General features: G+C 45.5%; 1 protein-coding gene across 2 annotated transcripts in view; it reads left to right on the plus strand.

Annotated features, from left to right (window-relative positions):
• The first annotated feature begins 619 nt into the window (after positions 1–619).
• Positions 620–21,466, plus strand: part of LOC135224479 (peptidyl-prolyl cis-trans isomerase FKBP8-like) — a 150,042-nt gene continuing 129,195 nt past the window's right edge. Inside the window, exon 1 of one of the 2 annotated variants that reach the window (XM_064263485.1) lies at positions 620–718. The gene's annotated coding sequence lies outside the window, so the exon portion shown is untranslated. Of the gene's footprint in view, positions 719–2,198; positions 2,277–21,466 lie in introns of those variants that run through there. The other variant, XM_064263484.1, reaches the window with a different exon arrangement.

A 21,466-nucleotide genomic window follows, 5' to 3' on the forward strand; every position in this document is an offset into this window, starting at 1 on the left:
AGAAAATTATGAATAAGCGTTGTCCTTACAATGCGATGCCGAACCGACATAGTGTGAAAAGGTACATTAGAGATAATAGTCGACTGCTAGCCGCATGTAGGTGTGACACTGACACAGTGTGAAAGGGCCCTTGATCGCCAGTGTGATGCAGCCTTTATAGCGTTCCTCGTATGACTGCCCTTTTGTCTTGAAATTCCCGTTGCTGTTAAAAAAAAAGTATCTGATACCTGGTCTTCATATAACATTCGCGTCGAAATTGTAGAGTTTAGAAGGGAAAGTTATAATAAGAGGAATGAAGTAAAAAGAGAGAGTGAAACGCCCTAAAAAAAAAAAAAACGTTATCAAGGGAATGAATGTAAAAAAAAAATGAATAAAGACGAGAATGTAGTGAAATAAGAAGACAGTGAAGAAATTAACATTTTGGTACGTTTGTATTCTAGAAGAAATTTACATGTATAAAGCTAATTATTATAACTTTTCCTTCTTTTCAAGGAACGGATTTATTATTATTATTATAATTATTATTATCTAAATTGTTTGGTTGCTGATAAAGTGACGTTATCTTGAGGTAAATGGCTGTTATCTTTTTTTTTTCTAGTGAATATCTTTGATAGACGTAATCAGTAGTTATATGTATCCCGTTTTCAGTTTTGTGGTCAGCCTAGTTTCATCTCTCAAAATTTTGCACATCATTCTATACCAGGATATATTATAAATGGTAAGGTAAAGTTGTAAAGACCTTCTTTGTCCGCTAATCACTATCTTAAGTATCTCATCTAGATTGTAAAGACCTGTGTTCAGACCTCGCTACCCACTAATCACAATCCTGTATTTCATCTAGCTAAGCAGCAAAAAATACATATATATGTTGTACGTTGAATTCCTGGCCTCAAATTCTTCTCTTTCTACATGCGAGTTGCTTGTTTGTTGTTTTAGAATTAGCTGGCCTTATGCCAGCTAACACGGGCTCTTGATCCTAGAGCAGCCAGTTATGATGTCTCTCCGGGTCGGGCACTCCGTTTCCGTCCGCACACTGCTATGTATATCGCGTGCCCAGGTTGTACATAGCAGTGTGCGGACGGAAACGGAGTGCCCGACCCCGGAGAGACTCATAACTGGCTGCTCTAGGATCAAGAGCCCGTGTTAGCTGGCATAAGGCCAGCTAATTCTAAACAACAAACAAGCAACTCGCATGTAGAAAAGAAAGAAGAAGAATTTGAGGCCAGGAAATTCAACGTACAAACATATATATGTGATTTTTTGCTGCTTAGCTAGATGAGATACAGGATTGTGATTAGTGGGTAGCGAAGGTCTTGTGTATATCGCGTGCCCAGAATCTATACTTACGGGCTGTTCTGTGAGCAAGAGCCCGTGCTGGCACAAGGCCAGCTTAATCTTAAACAACAATTGTTCTATACATACGGGCTGCTCTACGAGCAAGAGCCCGTGCTGGCGCAAGGCCAGCTTAATCTTAAAACAATGTTGTTTCTAGGCTACGGGCTGAACTAGAGGAGCAAGAGCCCGTTCTGCATAAGGCCAGCTAAATTTAACTCAGCAACGTAATAAATGATCAGCAGGCTACCAATTAAGTTCTGTCTCATTATGACCTCACAATGTCAACAAGTTTCAGAGTTTATCCAGTCAGATTTTATTTTTTTCGCCTACGATGTACTTTTTCGTCTGATCAAAAAGTACCACCGAAATGTGTTTGGCTTTTTTAAAACTATTTCTATCCGTCATCATTTTTATTATGTTTATTTGCATTTATAATTCACGGCTGTAACTTACGTTCATGATATGCTTTTTATCCATCAGTGTAGAAGTAATATATCAGCATAAAAATGGATTTTTGTAGTACTTCATTAATTAATATATCCTGCTCCTTATCCCCTACTTCTTAATTATTTCACAATATTTCATAAGCGTTAAATAAATATTTCATAAGCTTTGTTTAATAAAGCTGCATCCTAGAGTTCAGCGAGTACGAGAAACACATTGAATTTGCCGATATCATTTAGAACCATTCCATACGATCATATCTTTACCTTGGAAAATTATATTCATATATACACCAATTCTACAATATAATTTTAATAATTGTTTAATTTAAACTTAATACAATAAGTTACAAAGCCTAGTTTGTCAGTTAATATGAAATGAATAAAACATGAATTTTATATGACGAAGTAAACTTACCTATCCGGCACATTCTTCTTCTTTATGTCAAATCATTTGACGCTTCTAGAAAAAAACAAACATTTCAACGGTTGAAAAAGGTAACTGTCGCAAAGCGGCACTTATCGAATCATATTGATAAGGAATTAAACGGAATCTACCTTGAATTTCATATATCCAAATGCCATAAAACACAGGGGTATTGTATTATTAATCTCAAATAGCTCATTTGATGAAGGTTAGGGTTGTAAGAGCGCCTGAAATACTAGGTTATGGCTAGCCAAGGGAATTACCAGGTAAGTAGCTACGTACCTACCATAGGCAGGGCGCGATGACCAAAATATCACCCATCAGATCCGTTTTACCCTACCTATTTGGGTATGGTTACATGTCGAAAAAAATCATATTCTTACCCTACTAGTAGTTAGGTACCTACCTAGTATCTACAGATTAACTGATACCTAGGCAGTAGTATAGATTTCGAAGTAACTACCTAGTAGCTAGCCTATACCTACCTAGCTAAACTGCCTGTTCGTTTGTAGGCTATCTTTATCTAGCCTATCCTAGGTAGTAGGTACCTCTACTAGCCAGCTGTGACTAACTAGGCTAGGTAGCTAGGTAGTACCTGTGTAGGTATTTTGTTTAATCTAAGTAGCCAATAATAGAAGAGGTGGGTAGCTAGCTAGCTTATATTTCTTTGGAATTGCAGTTTCCTATACTAGGCTAGGTAACCCTAGGTATACGGTTTTGGTTGTTTATTACTAAGCTAACAACTTTGGCCTTATCTTTTTAATTTTTTCTATAATTGTAAGTTTAGGCCAAAGTCTCGAGCCATACTACCTACTACCTGTTAGAAATGTACTGGTGAAATTGGTTTGTAGCATGCAAAAATAGGCTAGGCTAGGTACCTAAGCTAATTTGAGTGTTTAGCTAAGCCTTACCAAATCTAGTTTAGTGAAGTGAGCCAAATGGATGTTTACTTACTTTTTTCTGCTTACCCTAGGTGGTCGTAGGCTAGGCTATGTAAATTCTAGAAAAAATTTTTCCTTCCTTGGATTAGATATCCTAGGTATTGGGATTTGGTTAGGTGTTAGGCTTTTGTTCGACCCACACATTTACCTACCATCTACTTCAATTGGTATGATCATGATGAATATGGGGAAACAACCGAGCGGACTACCCTGGGCCAGTCTTGCCTGCTTGTCGCCCACCTTCCACAAAAAGTTATTTAACATGTCCTGACCCTGGAGATGGACACCAGTCACGAGTCATTGGTCGTGGAAGCAACACCTCGAGACCTCTACTTTCCTCTTGAGAGTTTTTCTCCAAAGTACAAAATAGGGTAAAAAAACCGCATGGTACAGGGGTGGACCATGTACGATCAATATGTCCAACCCCAAAAAAAGTACATTATAACGCGTCCTGACATTGGAGATGGGCATCAGACACGACTTGTTTGTGATGAGAAACGGAGCTAAAGACCTCTACTTCCGGTGTCAGGACGCGTTATAATGTACTTTTCTTGGGGTTGTACACATTGATCGTACATGGTCCACCCCTGTACCATGCGGTTTTTTACCCTAATGTCATAATTAAGATTAAAGAGAGGTTAATTAACGTCTAGCCATGCGCAGTGCAAACTTACCTCCATGACGCTTTTGAAAATTTTACTGAAAACACCTTATGTGTAGAAGAGTGATGCCATCTCAATGTTTGCAGAGTCACTTGTGTCAATAAACTTTCCATTCCATGTGCTAAATCCAAACACCACTCATACCCATAGTTGCCTGGACAATTTCTTCACAACAATCTTAAACGATGACGATGATCACCCTCAAGTCCAAGGAAACTCACGATTTGTTCCTACACGACATACAAACCCTCAGTCCTTTACATAAAGAATTACTTTCAGCGTAGCTAGAATTGTGGCCGTTAAATTCTTGAATAAGGTGGTTAAGCAGTAACTACCGTTGGGTAGGCCCGCCTGCCCGGATGTAAACACTCCACTTTTCTCTCAGCCATTTTCCGATGAGATGTATTTTTGTTAGCTCTTGCTGACTGACTAGCCGTTAATTATTTTCCCTGTGGGATCTTTAATTTTCATACATTCAACTTCCCTGTCGATATATACTTAGCTATAGACTCCGTCGTCCCCGACAGAATTTCGAATTTCGCGGCACACACGCTGCAGGTAGGTCAGGTGATCTACCGCCCTGCCGCTGGGTTGGCAGGAATAGGAACCATTACCGTTCTAGAACCAGATTTTCTCTGTCGCGGTAGTCTCAACATACGTTGTTGCTACCTCCTGACTTGATTTTCGTTTTTCATCGCCATCGATCTTCTGGGCTGTCTTTTGCAGGGAAGTACTAGGTCTTTGGTTTGGCATAAGCTTTTATTAACTTTTTAATGAATTTTGCTTCGAAATTTCGATTAATATACGTGAACTACCGAATTTTCGTAGAACACTCACAGTTTGCAAGAAAGGGAATTATTAATATTTATTCATTAATACGTGTAATGTTAGACTTTATGAGGAAATATAAAACCCTAATTTCCTACTTTAGGAAGTCAGAAAAGCTTATAACTAAGATACGCTTCCTTTAGAAGCTTTTGTGCTAACGAGCAGTTAGAGTATTAGCAGTATAGTAGTTGTTGCATCCTCATCACCTTCTTACTCCACAGAAACTACAAATTCATATTTGCAAATTTGAAGATAAAAGGGAAAATGGGAATTAGCTCAAAAATAAAATGCGAGCTCTTAAAAGGTAAGAAAGTGAACCCCATTGCAGTGGTGGGTTGTCGCCTGATCGGCTCTGTCTCGCTCCCAGAGGTCTAGACCTCTTCCAAGCTCGTACGGGAGGTTTTTCAGAGAATCCCCACCGGTCAGGCGTCCTCTCGCAGGTTCTGTAGTAGCGTCCCAGACTGCCAAGGATAGCCGTTGGAGAGGCATCCTAAAAACAGTGTTTTTCGTGTCATCCGATTCTTCATCAAAAAAAGGGCCTGAGTTCTGACAAGCTATCGAGACCTTCTAAAAGATTGTGGAATTCGCCAGCTCTGGATTCTAGCCCGGAAAGTTTTCCGGAGGACTATCCCACCTGAGAAGAAGAAGAAAGAGATTTATTCATCAAATCCTCCTTCCCCTAGATCGATACGAGAAGAAGACGTTGCTACGAAGATCCTGAAGGAAATGGAACAGCAAATATCTTCGTTGGTTGGAGTATTGAAGAAGGACCTCCTCGGAGAAAGGACCGCTTCCTTCCTATTAAAAAATCCCGTCCAGCAGAATTCTCTGACAGCTCGGACGAGGCACCGGCAGGCGCCAGCGCCTGCCTGCCGGCGCAAAACGCCTACGAGGCGAGAGGCTCCAACCAATATTGATACATACAGGAAGGCGCCTGGTGCCTGAGGCGCCTGCCAGCCGCGAGAAACCATCCAGGAATGATGCATCATCCAGGCGCCATGAGCCAGGATCTCCAGCTTCATCTGACATGGAGTTAGAAGTTGACCAGGAGTCTCCTCTTTGAGACGTTTCGCAGGATCAGTTTTCGCCTGATGGGCTCAAGATGTCGCACAGGCATCCGTAGCCCTTGTCAAGGATGTGGCTGATTCTGCGAGAGGTTTTTTGCATTCAAGACCTTCTCCTGATAGGACGCTAGTTGTCGCACAGGCGGCCGTTGTCCTTATCAGGACGTACTAATGTAATAAGGGCAAATTGCAGGATCAGCCATCTCCTGGCGGGGACTCAAGATGTCGACAGGCGGCCGTAGCCCTTGTCAGGTTTAGAGTCGGTACTGCTAAAAGCCCTTCACCTTGCGAAAGGAGGCGCTCTCCTCCGGTTGCTCATTCTTCTCCCAACTTGACTGGACAGGAAATGGAAGATAGATCGGAATTGGAAGCCAATAAGGGGGCAGGTCTCTCAGTTTATAAGACCTTAGCAACCCTTTTATTGAGAGAATTCGTTCATTACTAGTAAGAGGATATTAAAATCAAATCATCCACCTTCTAAAATAATGCAACCAATCATTTCCAGAAAGAGTGGCAATCGTTTGGAAATTGGACAAGATTCGTACGAACTCTCATTCATTGATTAGAGGCTCTTCCAGATAATAGAGGCGTTAGAATACGGCCTTATCTCCAAGAGAATTAAAAGCTTGAGAGATTCTCTTCGATCCTCGGTTTTCATATGCGATCTCTTTCGGCTAATACTAATTCGTGTTTGTTGACGAAAAGAACGAAGAGAGTAAAATTTCCATTCTCTCTCTGCATCGGAGAGGAAAGAATGTAGTAAGAAAATTTGGTGTATACGACTACTGTATGACAAGTCATATACGCATACCGTAGTTACCTTTGTGGTTCGCTACGAATTATCTGTATCCTTACAGGAATTTCCTAGTAAGGACTACGCTTAAAGGGTTTGTTGACAAAACACCTACTCAGCTTTGGTATTTAATGAAGGTTGTTTTGCTTAAATATGCATTATCGAGAGCTTCCTTAAGCTCGAGAATAATTTTATCATATTCCTTCATTGAATGGAGTAACTGGCAACTCAGGAAGAATGCAGCGAACGGGACTGCTGTCATTGTAAGCCAACACAGTACCATCTAGTTCTCGGTCATGAACGGTTGGTTACATCTCTCTCTCCTACGGGATCAAATGGTTAACCGTATCTCCCCCCCTACAATCATGGACTTAGCCTTGAATTGAGGGGATTTATAGGCAAACATGAATAACATTGTATTCGTTTTGCTAAGAAGTTTTCAATAAAAAGATCCCTTGTAACCTTTCGGTACTGTTTACCGCAATGTAACAGGATTATAAGAAAGGGATAGCAATATGATTCTAACGCAGTAGAGCAATAAATTATATGATGCTCTCATGCTTACGAAAAGCATAGTCTTATTAGAGAACATTCTCAGTGAAGAATATGGATGAATTTGTTCGGAACAATTTTTTTTTTTTTTCTTCGTGATAGAAGTTTGTTCCCCTGAATGGGCTACATTAAGCCTCTCAAGTTCTTCCTATCAAGAAACGGAAATAACATTTGAGAGGGTGCCGGGTACCGGGACAGAGGTACAGATGTCCTGGCGCATATTCTAAAGAATCACACCAGTGGCAGAAGCAAAAATAATGGACTTGGTAATTTCTCGATATAGCGAGTTATTAATCGAAGGGTTCAGTAGCCTCTCTGACAGCAGGGTCGGTAACGGCACGGTTCGTTCCTGATTTCGTTCCCCGTCTAACTTGAAGGAGGTTCGATCCCAAGGAGGGACGAAATGATTTAAATCAATTAAGCCATTTCCACAGTTCTCTCATATTTCAAGAAGCATTGAGAATCTCTCTTTTCGCCCCGTGTTTCGCGTTAACAAGAGAGAACCTGTTTGGAACACGGACACGGATCGTAACGATCCTTAAGAGGTTCGCTGCACGATGTTGCACATCCGTGAGAATCTTCTCGATTGACGATAATAACTATTAACGTCTGTATAAGCTGAGTTGGAAAGAGAGTTGTGGAAAACCTGCGATACGTGTTCTTCATAGATCTTTTCGCAAAGTTTGAAGATGAAAAGACTTCCTCTAGACTGCTTCCTTATCCTCGAACCAAGAGAGGTAGCAATATACGCCATCCTTTACTTTGAAAGGGAAATAAACATTAATTTTTTGTTTTCTCCAATATATAAATTCTTAATGGACGCATTAAGATATTTACTGGCGTCAGGAGAAGAGAGGATGATGCCTTTTGCCCCATTTTTGCCTTCGGGAAGCTGGATTCACAGAGGTCACGTCCTTCTTACAGCACTTTTATAAAGGCTTTCACAAGAGAGGCGGTCTACTCTAATCAGCCTCACTTAGAAAGGGACCTCAAAAACCTCTACACTCTGAGTCTGTCTGCCGTGCAGACTGACGAGAATGATAGGGATGAGAGATTTTGCAAGGTGAATGACAAGGTCATAGAAAAGACATAGAAGTGCTGCAGATCGTGCTGGATTGAATGAGGAAAACTGTCCTCTTCCGATATCTCTGTGACCCACATAGCGGTTTTCTTCCCTTTCTGAGAGAAGAATCACCTTTGTATTTATATCTGCTATCACAGATTACAGTAGCAGGCTATACTCTGTCTTTACAAAGGAACTTGAAGATAACTAGAGGACTAAGTTCCATCGGGATCTTACACGATACTCGAGAAAAACCAACAGTAGGACATTATGTACTTCGAGTTGGAATCTTTTTGTGGCCCAGCAGATTCCTCCTCATCAAGCTTCTTTAGAAATCTTATGAGAAAATTCATTTTCATACATTCAACTTACCTGTCAGATATATACATAGCTATCGACCTCCGTCGTCCCCGACAGAAATTTTCAAATTTCGCGGCACTCGCTACAGGTAGGTCAGGTGATCTACGCCCTGCTCTGGGTGGCAGGACTAGGAACCATTCCCGTTTTCTAATCAGATTCTCTCTGTCGCCGGTGTATCAGCATTGTTGTTACTTCCTCCTGACTAGAATTCTTTTTTTCACAACGCTTTTGATCATCTCTCGCTGATATTTGGTGACGTACTTGGATCGTTGTTTGGCATTCGCTATCGTGGACTGTTTTTTGGACTTGGTTTTGGAATTCGTGAATATGTCTGACTCTAGTGTTAGTTTCAGAGTGTGTGTGAATGAGGGCTGTAAGGTGAGGATTCCGAAAGCTTCGGTAGATCCTCACTACATGCAGTGGTTTGTAGAATGGTTGAATGCTCGATTAGAATACGTGTAACGAGTGTGAGAAACTGAGTGCGCAAGAGTGGAAGAATCTCACTTCTTACTTGAAGAAGTTAGAGAAAGATAGAGAGAGGAAGGCGGGTTACAAAACCCGCAGAATGTCTATCTCGTGATTTACTGTCTAGTTCTGTAGCTTCTTCCTCTGATAATCATGCCCATTCTGTTTCAGCCCGTTCACAAATTGCTAATCCCTCTAGTTCTGCTTCGGAATAGCGGAACTAGAGCTTCCCTTCAGAAAATGCAGGAAAAAATGGCAGCATTGGAAGGTAAGGAAAGTGAATGTGGTTTCGCTGGTGATATTAGTGTCCCCAGTGTAGTGGAGGGGGTGTGCTGTCGTCTCTGCGACGCTCCAGGCCTAGACCTCTTCCAAGCTCCCTGGCCCGGAGGAGAAGGAAAGTCGAAAGCCGTACGGGGGTTGTGGAGAATCCCCAACGATCAGGCGTCCCTTCGGCAGAATCTATCATATCACAAAACTGCCAAGGACCGCTATAGGAAAAGCGTCCTTCGAGAGTGCTTTTCGTCTTCTAGTTCGCCCTCTCCGAGAAGAGGATGGAAGGAGTCGAAACTTTCCCGTCCGCTGAAGAGGAGTATGAAAGAACATGAGCTCAATTCTAGTCCCGAGCGCTTCTCTGAAGAAGAAGCGCCTTCGGTAATAAAGAAGGCTAGAAAACAATCAGACTCTGGGTCTGGAGGAGATCCTAGAGCACCTTCCAGATCTCCTCTCCTGATTTGAAAGATTCCTCAACCAGGAAATTTTAATGAATGTGCAGGAACAATTAGCCTCGTTGGTAGGAGTTCTTTATAAGGAGCCTACTCGTAAGAAGGATGATAGGCTTCCTATTAAAAGATCTAAATACCGATCCCCTGTCACAAGCAACGAGCCTTCCAGGGGAGGTGTCGCACAGGCGACCATCTCCGGCGGGAAATTTGGTGCGTTAGACAGGAGAGAAGTAAGAAAGGAAGTTACTCCTGTCAAGAGTTTGGCTCCAGCCAGGAGCCAGGCTCCGAGTAGGCGCAAAGAGCCAGAGTATTCAGTACAACGTTCAAGATCTTCACCAAGCGCCAAGAGTTAACTGAAGAAGAAGATCCTGTTAGGAGTAGAGCGCTTGTTAAACTAAAAAGAAAAGCGCCTACCATGATCAATACTCCTACTTAACACCATACGCATTCCAAGGATCAGGAGTATTTGGAGCGACATACTCCTGCCAGGCGCCAGGAGTCTTCGGACCTCGATACTCCTCCCAGGCGCCAGGAGTATTCCGAACTTTATACTCCAGGGCAGGAGTTTTGAATTAATACCCTCCTCCCCAGGCGCCAGGAGTATTCGAACTTATACTCCTCCCAGGCGCCAGGAGTATTCTGAACTTATACCTCCCCAGGCGAGGGGTAATTACTTCCTCCCAGGCGCCAGGAGTATTCGGAACAGGATGCGCCTACCAGACGCCAGGATATTCGAAGCGCGTTGCGCCTGCCAAGCACCAGGAGTATTTCAAATACGTTACTCCTTCCAGGGGAGATACTCCTGCCGTAGGCCAGGCGCATTCCCTGCATGAAGAGCCTGACATCCGACAGGAGTCATCCAAGCGTCAATCTTTTAGCAAAGAGAAAGTAACTCTTAGTCCCTCTCCAATTAGTAGTGCTTCTTCAGAAAGGAAGAGAGTAAGGGAAGAAACAGAAGAAAGAAGGGAGCCTTCTCCTTCCGAGCCTATGAACCCAGAAGATCCCTCGGAGGATGAAATGAAGGAAGGATTTTCTAATTACAAAGTTCTTTCGTCCCTTCTTTTGGAAGAATATGGAGACTCTTTAACGCCAGCCGCTCCTCCTTCTCCACGCTCTCTGTTTTCGAGCACGAAAACGCACAAGTCTTCCTCTTTCCTAAAATGAAGCCTGCTATATCTATGAGGAGGGCGCTACAATCTCTTGACTCCTGGTTCAAGAAGAAGAAGGAGTTAGGAAGGACAGTCTTTTGTATGCCTCCGCTAAACTTACAGGGAGGAGAGGCATTTGGTACGAAACGGGAGAAAAATATGGGATTGTCTCTGTCCGTTTCAGCTGAGTCAGACTTCTCGAGTTTAGTAGACTCATCGAGAAGACACGCCTTGAATTCAGCAAAGTAACATGGGGTCTTTCGGAACGGACCACCTCCTCAAAGGACTTTTTCACACTTTAGAAGTTTTTAACTTCTTAGATTGGTCCCTTGGGGTTCTTGCCAAGAAGTCTCATGAAAAGGAACAACTGGACCCAGAAACCCTAAATAGCATCCTCACATGCATTGATAAGGCTGTTCAGGATGGATCGGCTGAAGTATGCTCCCTCTTTGGTGCAGGAGTTTTAAAGAAGAGGGCGGTTCACAGTGCTTTCCTCACGAAGGCCGTCTCTCCCTCGCAAAGGTCCGCCTTATGTTTTGCGCCTCTCTCGAACATCTTTTTCCCTCGCAGTTGGTGAAGGATATTGCCCTTCACTGACTGAAAAGGCCACCCAGGATCTCCTTAGACAATCCTCAAGGAAAAATAGACCTGTGGCCAGTGAGGAAAGAAAGTGGCTCGTCCAGCTCAGCAGCGCAGCCCTTTCGAGGAGGCCTTCCAGCTAGATCTATCGCCAGAAGGAAGTCAACCGAGAAAAGGGGCAGGTCTTCCTTCCGTCCCTTTAAGAAGGGAAAGTGAGAAATCTATCTCCAGACACCTGTAGGAGCCAGGTAACAATTCTTTGCGAAAGCTGGGAAGACATAGGATCGAATCCTTGGACGATGTCAATCATCAAGAAGGGTTATTACATCCCATTAAAGGACATTCCTCCCTTGACAACATCACCGAGGGAATTGTCCCGCCAGATACAGGGACCCTGTTCTGATGGATACTCTTCGTCAGATGGTGGAACAGATGTGGGACAAAGAGCAATAGAGCTGGTGCTGGATTGCAGCTCCCCGGGGTTTTATACAATCGCTTGTTTCTTGTAGCAAAAGCCTCGGGGGGGATGGAGACCGGTACTGGATGTAAGTGCGCTGAACAAATTCGTAAAACACAGAAGTTCAGCATGGAAACGTCTGCTTCAGTCCTTGCAGCACTGCGTCAAGGAGATTGGATGGCGTCCCTAGACCTTCAGGACGCATATTTCCACATCCCGATCCACCTTCGTCGAGGAAGTACCTTCGATTTATGTTCGAGGGAAGAATCTATCAGTTCAGGGCCCTGTGTTTCGGCCTTTCACGGCTCCTCAAGTCTTTACGGACGTGATGAAAAACAAATGTATCAAGACACTTACATTTGAAAGGGATAAACATCTCCCTGTACTGGACGACTGGCTTATCAGAGCCAGGTCTCAAAAGCAGTGTTTGGAGGACCTGTCAACAAACACTGGAATTGACAAAATCATTGGGATTGATCGTGAACCTCGAGAAGTCTCAGATGATCCCCAGCCAGAACGTGGTTTATCTGGGGATTCAGATGGATTCTCGGGGTTTTCGAGTTTTTCCCTCTCAAGAGAGAATAAGGAAAGGCTGTGCCACAGTATCGAACTTCTTAGGGAAAGAGCGCACTGCAGCGAGGGAATGGCTGAGCCTTCTGGGGAACCCTTTCCTCGCTCGAACAGTTCTTTCCCTTAGGAAGACTACATCTTCGTCCGCTTCAGTTTTTCTTCCTGAGAAGAAGTTGGAGTTGGAAGACAGGATAGCTCTCGGACACGTTTCCAATCTCGGAGGAAATAAAAAATCATTTAAAGTGGTGGTTGATTCCCTTAAAAGAAAACAAGGAGTATCCCTGCAAGTACGGAACCCAAGCCTGACATTGTTTCTCAGACGCGTCGGAGTCGGGCTGGGTGCAACATTGGGATCCAAAGAAGTGTCAGGCACCTGGTCGGCAGAACAGTGTGTCATGGCACATAAATTGCAAGGAGCTTTTAGCAATTCACCTTGCGCTAAAGAGCTTCGAACACATAGTCAGAGGCAAGGTCGTACAGATAAACTCAGACAATACGACCGCTCTGGCTTATGTCAAGAAACAAGGAGGGACTCACTCTTTCGCTCTGTACGAGCTGGCAAGAGATCTGTTGATTTGGGCGAACCAAAGAAGGTAGTTCTTCTAACGAGGTTTGTCCAAGGGGAGAGGAATGTGAGAGCGGACAGACTGAGCAGGAGGTTCCAGGTCCTTCCCACAGAATGGACACTCCACTCAGAATCTGTCAGACCTTTGGTACCTTTGGGGGAAGCCTCAAATAGATCTTTTTGCCACATTCCTCTCCAAAAGGATAGACACATTTTGTGCCCCCCTAGTGGAAGATCCCAGGGCTTATGCAACAGACGCCTTTCTCCTGGACTGTCAGGGCTAGATGTTTACGCTTTTACCCCCGTTCAAGATACTGGGGGAAGTAGTCAGAAAATTCGTGGCATCCGAAGGAACCAAAAGGACTCTGATTGCTCCGTATTGGCCATCTCAGATGGTTCACAGAGGTGATGGATGTGGACAGTGGACTTCCCCAGATCTCTTCCAAACAGAATAGATGCTCAAAAACAAACAACCCCACTTCGAGAGGTACCATCAAAACCTTCCCGCTCTTGCTCTGACTGCCTTTCGACTATCGAAAGACTTGTCAGAGCGAGAGGGTTTTCTCGCCAGGCAGCAAGCGCAATTGCTAGAGCCCGCAGATCATCTACTAGGCGAGTGTACCAATCGAAGTGGGAGGTTTTCAGAAGCTGGTGCAGGTCGAAGAAGCTGTCCTCTTCCAGTACCTCTGTGACCGAAATTGCGGATTTCCTTCTGTTTCTTAGAGAAAAGTCGCATCTCTCTGTACCGACTATTAAGGGGTACAGGAGTATGCTTTCAGCAGTCTTTAGAAACAAGGGATTAGATCTAACGAATGATAAGGATTTGCACGACCTCATTCGTTCCTTCGAAACATCAAAGTCACTTGAACCTAAGGTTCCAAGCTGGAACTTAGAGTGGTTCTTAAATTTCTATCCTCCGAAGAATTCGAACCACCACACACTGCTTCATTTCGTAATATCACTAGAAAGTGTTTTGTTTCTGATGTCTCTTGCAACGGCAAAAAGAGTCAGTGAGTTGCACGCCCTTGAATTACGAGTCGGCTTCAAAGGAGACTCTGCAATTTGTTCATTCCAGTCTCTCTTTCTTGCCAAAATGAAAACCCTTCGAATCCCTGGCCCAGGAGCTTCGAGGTAAAAGGACTTTCTAGTTTTGGTGGGCAGAGAGGCAGAAAGATCCCTTTGCCCAGTTAGAGCTCTTAAATTCTATCTGGACAGGAAGAAGCAGTTGGGGGGTTCGCAAAAAGGTCTTTGGTGCTCAGTAAAAGACCCCAAGAGAGCATGTCCAAGAACGCCTTAGCCTTCTTTGTTAGAAGTGTTATTACGGAAGCTCATAAGAATTGTCCAGATGATTCTTTTAATCTTTTAAGAGTGAGAGCCACGAAGTTAGGGCAATCGCAACCTCTGTTGCGTTCCAAAGAAATATGTCACTTAAAAACATTTTGGATGCAACTTATTGGAGATGCAACTCTGTGTTTGCATCTCATTATTTAAAAGATGTGCGAGTTACGTATGAGAAATGTTTTTCTCTAGGTCCGTTTGTGTCAGCACAGACGGTTCTGGGTAAGGGAGCTAGCACCGATCCTTAATAATGTATGTAACCCTCTTGTTGGATGTGTTCTTGAGTTTCCTGTGCATGGAAGTGTCAGGTGTCGCACAGCGACCTTCACTTCTCTTCACTAGGAGATCGAGTGACAGCTGACTTTTAGAGGGGTACAAAAATTTTTTTTTTTTGTATTATTTGTATGTGTGGTTATTGAGTTTGTGGTTGTTTGCTAAGAGTTTGGGGATAGCTCTTGGCAATCTTAGAACTAACACGGGTGTTAGGTTCGGGTGATCGGGATCGGTTGTGTGCTCCTTAAATAAAGGCGTGTTGTCATATAAGCGGATGTGCTCCCATTGACAAATGCCAGTTAGGTTCTGTTCGAGTAAGTGGTATGAGACCCCATCGACAGATCCACAAGAACTCTTGGCCACCAGATCCACTATCTCGCTAAGGCTCTTGAGGTGAAGCAGACTCCTAGACAGCAGTCACGAAGTCTTCCACCTGATAAGGTAGGAACCAAGGTCTATAAATACCTACAACATATGTTGTTTACCTTGTCTAGTCAGTAGTTAGCTGTCTCTTGCCCTCCACCAAAGGGTGTCAATCAGCTATGTATATATCTGACAGGTAAGTTGAATGTATGAAAATGATATTGTTATGATACAATAAGTTTCATACATACTTACCTGGCAGATATATACAATTGAAGACCCACCCAGCCTACCCCGCAGGAGACAGGTGGAAGAGAGAATCTGATTAGAAAACGGGAATGGTTTCCTAGTCCTGCCACCCAGAGCAGGGCGGTAGATCACCTGACCTAACTGGAGCGAGTGCCGCGAAATTTGAATTACTGTCTGGGGACGACGGAGTCGATAGCTATGTATATATCTGCCAGGTAAGTATGTATGAAAACTTTATTGTATCATAACAATATCATTTTGTTCATGAAACTTACCTGACAGATATATATATAGCTGTATTTCTGACGTCCGACAAGAATTCAAAATTCGCGGCACACGTAGTGGGGCGGTCAGGTGGTAGTACCCATTCCCGCCGCTGGGCGGCGGATATCAGGAACCATTCCCATGATTTTCTATTCATATTTTTTTTCTGTCGCCGGTGCTGCAAACATCTGTTTACAGTACCTCCGTCTAGGATTTTTTCATTATCTCGCTTAATATATGGATTGACTTTTGGTATCGACTTCTGGATTGTTGGATTGGCACGCGGAATAGTGGATTGGTTTTTGATTTGGATGGCTTTTCTAGATTCAGTATGTCTGGATCAAGTTCGGGAAGTTACAGAGTGTGTGTGAGGAGTGAATGTAAGGTGAGGCTTCTTAAACCTTCAGTTGATCCTCACACAGTTTGTATGGATTGCAGGGGGCATGTTTGCGTGGTTGATGATCGGTGCATGAATGTAAGGATTTGGATGATGATAAATGGAGGATGTATGAGACCTATCGGCGTAAATTAGAGCGCGATAGAGTCAGGAGGTCTTCCTCCAAGGGCAGCTCTACTAAAGGTAAGGATAGTAACATTTCTCCTCCTCTAACACCAGTAGATTTTGCCCAACCTAATCCTGTTTGTTGCCTTCGGCCCCAGTGCTGTGTCTGGAGAAGGTAACACCCTTTCTCTGATTCTAGAGTCTATTCGTGCTCTCGAATCTAAAGTTGGCCCTAGAAACCGGCCCAGTGAAAGTTTGTGTTAGTGCCCCTAGTGTTGTGGACGGGGGCGTCAGATCGGCCCCATAATGCCTCTAGGCCTAGACCTCTATCGGACTCCCAGGACTCAGGAGTGGGTATGTCGAAAGCCGCAAGAGGGTTACGGGGGGGGCTCCCCACCGATCTGGCGTCCCTTCGGCAGGCCTTGTTGCTAAATCCCAGGCTGCCAAGGAGCGCGCACGAGCGCGTATCCTGAAAGATTGCTTTTCGTCCTCCGAGCGTCCTACCCCGCGCAAGGTGGAGCGCTCGGAGAGACTCGCGTCCGTTGAAAAGGACTTTGCGCTTTGAGGACGCTTCACGTCCTATGTCTCCTCTTTCGTCAGAGGACGCTTATGACGCCTTTCCTCCTCAGAAGAGAGAAGGCTTTCTACCGATGAGGACGTTCGTTTCCACGCACAGGCGTGTTCACCTGAGAGGCAGATAGCTGTGCCTGCTAGAAGGAAGGAGGCGTCCCCTTGCCCCTCGCCTTCTCGCAGTCTCAGTCTGCCCCTTCTTTGCTCCTTCGTCGCCTACGAAGATATCCTTGTGTCCCTTCAGGACCAGATTACGTCGCTGATGGCTCAGAGGACTTGCCAGCAGCAGTCGAGCCTAAGCGTAGGAAGGACGTTCGGCTGCCCGTCAAGAGGACGAAGCGGCCTCATTCTCTCAGCTCAGCTCGTCTCTCTCTCCGCCTCCGGATCGCCAACGTTCTCGCTCTCCTAGCAGATCTTTTACTCTCTCAGGAGAAGAAGCTCGTCAGGACGCTCGGCGTTCGAAGCAGGACGCTTTGCGCTCTCGGCAAGTAGCGGTTGAGGACGCTCGGCGTTTTAGACAGGACGCTTTGAGCTCTCTTCAAGACACTCTTAAGGACGCTCGGCAGGACGCTCGGCGCGCGGAAGCAGGACGCTTCTGGTTATAGACAGGACGCTTTTGAGGAACGCTCCGCAGGATGCTCGCCGTGTGAAGCAGGACGCTTTTCGAGCGAAGCAGGACGCTTTGGAGACTGCAAAGCAGGACGCTCGCTTGTCTAAGCAGGACGCTTTTGGCGCCGCTCGTCAGGAAGCTCGCGCTTCCTTTCGTAGGGGAGCTTCTGTTAAGACAGTCAACGTGGCTTCTAAGGATGCTTCTCTTTTGGAGGATGTCCGTGCATCTAAAGATCAACGTACGGCTGCTTCCGTACCTGTAGCGGATACTTCCAACCAACGGAAGTCTTTATTCAGGATCGAGTCTAAGGGGACGTACTCCCTCTCCGGATAGGCGTTCTCCAGTTCCTCTTAGGGAGGAAGGGGAACTTAGTAGTCCAGGGAGTTCGTAGAGGAAGAACAGCCGGTAGCTTCAGCGGTCTCTGGACTACAAGGTTCTTGTTAGGCTGTTACGTTCAGCATTCGGGGACAAGTTCCAGCCGACAGCCCCTAGGTCTCCTCCCTCACAACTTTCGTCTTCCAAGACCGTAAAGACCCCTGAATTCGTCGAAATGAAGACGTCTCTGTCGACCAAGAGGGCGTTTAAGAAACTTCAAGACTTTATGTCCAGAAGGAAGGATCAGGGCAAGACCACTTTCGCCCATCCACCCTCTAGACTCGCGGGAAAAAGGAGGAGTTTGGTATGAGACCAAGGAGGATGTGGGGATAAAGGTCCCTTCGTCCGCGTTGGGGGGACTCTCCAGTTTAGTGGACGCCCAGAGGAGGTCTCTCTTAGCGTCTGCTAAGGTGACCTGGACTCCGGTTGAGACTGACCACCACTTGAAGGGACTTCTTCGTACCCTTAATGTTTTTAATTTCCTAGACTGGTGTCTGGGAGTTTTGGACCTTCAGTCTAGAAGTCCTGATTCTCTCAGTCTGGGGAGCTGTCCAGCGTGTTCATGTATGGACAAGGCGTCAGGGATGGTTCGGAGAGCTAGTTTCGAATTTTGGAACTGCCTTCCTGAAGAAAAGAGCACTGCTGTGCAATTTTACTGCTAAGTCGGTATCTCCCCGCCTCAGAAAGCAGAATTGCTCTTTGCGCCTCTTTCGGACCATCTCTTCCACCCAGACTATGGTAAAGGATCTTGCACAGAGTTTGCAAGAAAAGGCGACCCAGGACCTCTGGTTCAGTCTTCAAGACGTCCAGCGGTTCCTTCCACGTCAACATTCAGCAAACCCCCACCCGAAGAAGTCAAACCCTTTCGCGGGGCACCCCCCTCGAGAGCAGCTCCTCGAGGGAGAGGTTTTTCGAGAGGAAGAGCTTCATTCAAACCGAAAAACAGCAAATGAAGATCTCGTCCTTCAGACACCAGTCGGGGCCAGACTGGAATTCTTTGCGGAGTCTTGGAGGCAGAGAGGAGCGGATCCTTGGACCATCAAGATAGTAGAACGGGGGGTACAAGATCCCTTTTCTTCATCCTCCTCCTTTGACTTCAACTCCCAGAGACCTCTCTCCATCCTATCAGGGGAGAGAAGAAAAGTGTTCTTTTCGATCTCTTAGACCAGATGGTCGAAAAAAAGAGCGGTGGAACAAGTCTTGGCCACCTAGAGTCACCGGGCTTCTACAACAGGATTTTTCCTAGTGCCGAAGCAGTCGTCAGGTTGGCGCCCGGTCCTGGATGTGAGCAGGTAAATCTTTTTTGTAGAAAAGATAAAGTTCAGAATGGAGACGCCTCAGTCCGGTGCTGGGAGCATTGAGACCTGGCGACTGGATGGTGTCTACTAGACCTGCAGGAGACGCATACTTCCACGTCCCAGTCCACCCCTCTTTCAAGGAAGTAACCTGAGATTCGTCCTTGGACAACAGGGGTTTTGGCAGTTCAGAGCCCTTTGTTTCTTGGTCTCCAAGCACGGCCCCAATGGTTTTCACAATGATTATGAGGAATGTAGCGAAGTGGCTCCATTCGTCAGGATCAGGTATATCCCTCTCTACCTCGACGATTGGCTGATCAGAGCGTCGTCGAGGCAGAAGTGTCTGAAGGACCTTCAGTTTAACGCTAGCCCTAACAAAGTCTCTGGGTCTGTTGGTCAACACCCGAAAAGTCGCATCTGACCCCGACACAGTCCATCGTGTATCTGGGGATTCAGATGGATTCAGTGGCTTTTCGGGCGTTTCCTATCCCAGGAACGTCAGCGACTGGGGTTAGAGAAAGTCGCAGCCTTCCTAGAGAGACAAGCTTGTTCGGTGAGGAGTGGATGAGTCTGCTGGGGCTGGGACCATTTCCTCACTAGAAAACGTTTGTCTCGCTGGGAAGACTGCACCTCAGGCCTCTTCAATTCTTCCTTGCGGAAGAATGGAACGTCGAAAGGGGACCTGAATGCGATTCCTAAGGATCTCCAACGAAGTAAGAGTACACTTAAGATGGTGGCTCGACCCTCAGAAGTTTACGAGAGGGCCTCTCCCTAAATTCTCTGAGCCCCCTGACCTAGTGTTGTTCTCAGACGCTTCCACGCTCCGGTTTGGGGAGCAACACTAGGGGGGTAAGAAGAATGTCAGGCTCCTGGAGAGGGGAACAGGTAGCCTGGCACCAATCAATGTAAAGGAACTGGCAGCGATATTCCTGTCGCTGCAGTTCTTCGAAGAAAACTGTCAAGCAAGGTTGTTCAAGTCAACTCGGACAGTACCACAGCCCTTGCGTATCTAAAGAATCAGGGAGGGACTCGCTCCAGATCCCTTTTCCTCCTGGCGAAGGAGTTCTGCTATGGGCAGACGCAAGGCAGGCATCAAGATCCTGGCAAGATTCGTGCAGGGGTTCAGAATGTCAGGGCGGACCTTCTCAGCCGCCGGAATCAGATTCTTGCCAACAGAATGGACCTTGCACCAGGAAGCTCCTGTCAAAAGTTATGGTAAAAAAACTTGTGGGGACGTCCTCTAGTAGACCTGTTCGCTACATCAAGGACGAAGAGGCTTCCTCTGTATTGCTCCCCGGTTTATGGATCCAGGAGCAATTGCAGTGGACGCGTTGCTCTGGAACTGGACAGAAACCTGGATCTTTACGCCTTTCCCCCATTCAAGATCATGGGGGACGTAATGCGAAAGTTTCGCAGCGTCAGAAGGGACAAGGTTGACTCTGATTGCCCCAATGTGGCCAGCAAGAGAGTGGTTCAACAGAGGTCCATGACGTTCCTTGTGGACTTCCCAAGAACGTTTGCCCTGGAGGAGAGATCTACTCAGACAGCCTCACTTCAAAAGGTTTTCACCAAAACCTCTCCGCTCTGGGCCCTGACTGCGTTCAGACTATCGAAAAGCTGGCCAGAGCGAGAGGCTTTCAAAGGCAGCTGCGAGAGCAATCGCTAATGCTCCGAAGAGCCTCTTCAAGAGCTGTCTACCAGTCTAAGTGGTCTTCCTTCAGGGCATGGTGCAAGAAGGAAGGAATTTCCCCTCTTCCACGACCTCTGTGAATCAGATAGCAAGATTTCTTACTCTATCTAAGAAATGTGCAAAAATTGTTGGCAGTTCCTACAATCAAGGGCTATAGGAGTATGTTTTTTTTTTTTTTTTTTTTTTTTGTCTGCCGTTTTTTTTTTTTCGCCAACAGAGGAATGGACCTCTCCGACAATAAGGATCTGACAACGATCTCTTAAGTCGTTTGAAACCACCAAAATTCCACAAGCAAGACCGCCCTCATGGAATTTAGATGTGGTGTTGAAACATCTGATGCTAAGTCCCTTTGAAGCCTCTCCATGAAGCTTCTCTAAGGGACTTAACGAGGAAAACGCTTTTCCTAACTTCTCTGGCCGACGGCGAAGAGAGTTAGTGAAATCCAAGCGTTCAGTAGCCTAGTGGATTTCAAGGGAGACAGCGCTGTCTGCTCGTTTGAACCCTTCTTTCTTGGCTAAGAACGAGAACCCGTCTAATCCTTGGCCAAAGAGCTTTGAAAATCAAAGGAATATCGAGTCTCGTGGGTCAGCAACCAGAGAGAGCCCTGTGCCCTGTCAGGGCTCTCAAGTTCTATGTGAATAGGACTAGAGAGATAAGGAGGGTCCCTCAGGTAATCTCTGGTGCTCGGTGAAGAGACCGGATTTGCCGTTGTCGAAGAATGCTGTTGCTTTCTTCTTGAGGGACGTCATTAAAGAGGCTCATTCATCTTGCCAGAAGACTGATATGAGCCTCTTTAAAGTGAAAGCTCACGAGGTCAGAGCCGTCGCTACCTCTCTTGCCTTCCTTCCAAAGGAACATGTCTATCAGAGATATTCTGGATAGCACCTTCTGGAGGAGCAATTCCGTATTCGCCTCACATTACCTCCGGGATGTGAGAACGATTTTACGAGAAACTGTAGTTCT

The sequence above is a fragment of the Macrobrachium nipponense genome, chromosome 12 (genome assembly GCF_015104395.2).
Source record: "Macrobrachium nipponense isolate FS-2020 chromosome 12, ASM1510439v2, whole genome shotgun sequence".
NCBI classification, from domain to species: Eukaryota; Metazoa; Arthropoda; class Malacostraca; order Decapoda; family Palaemonidae; genus Macrobrachium; species Macrobrachium nipponense.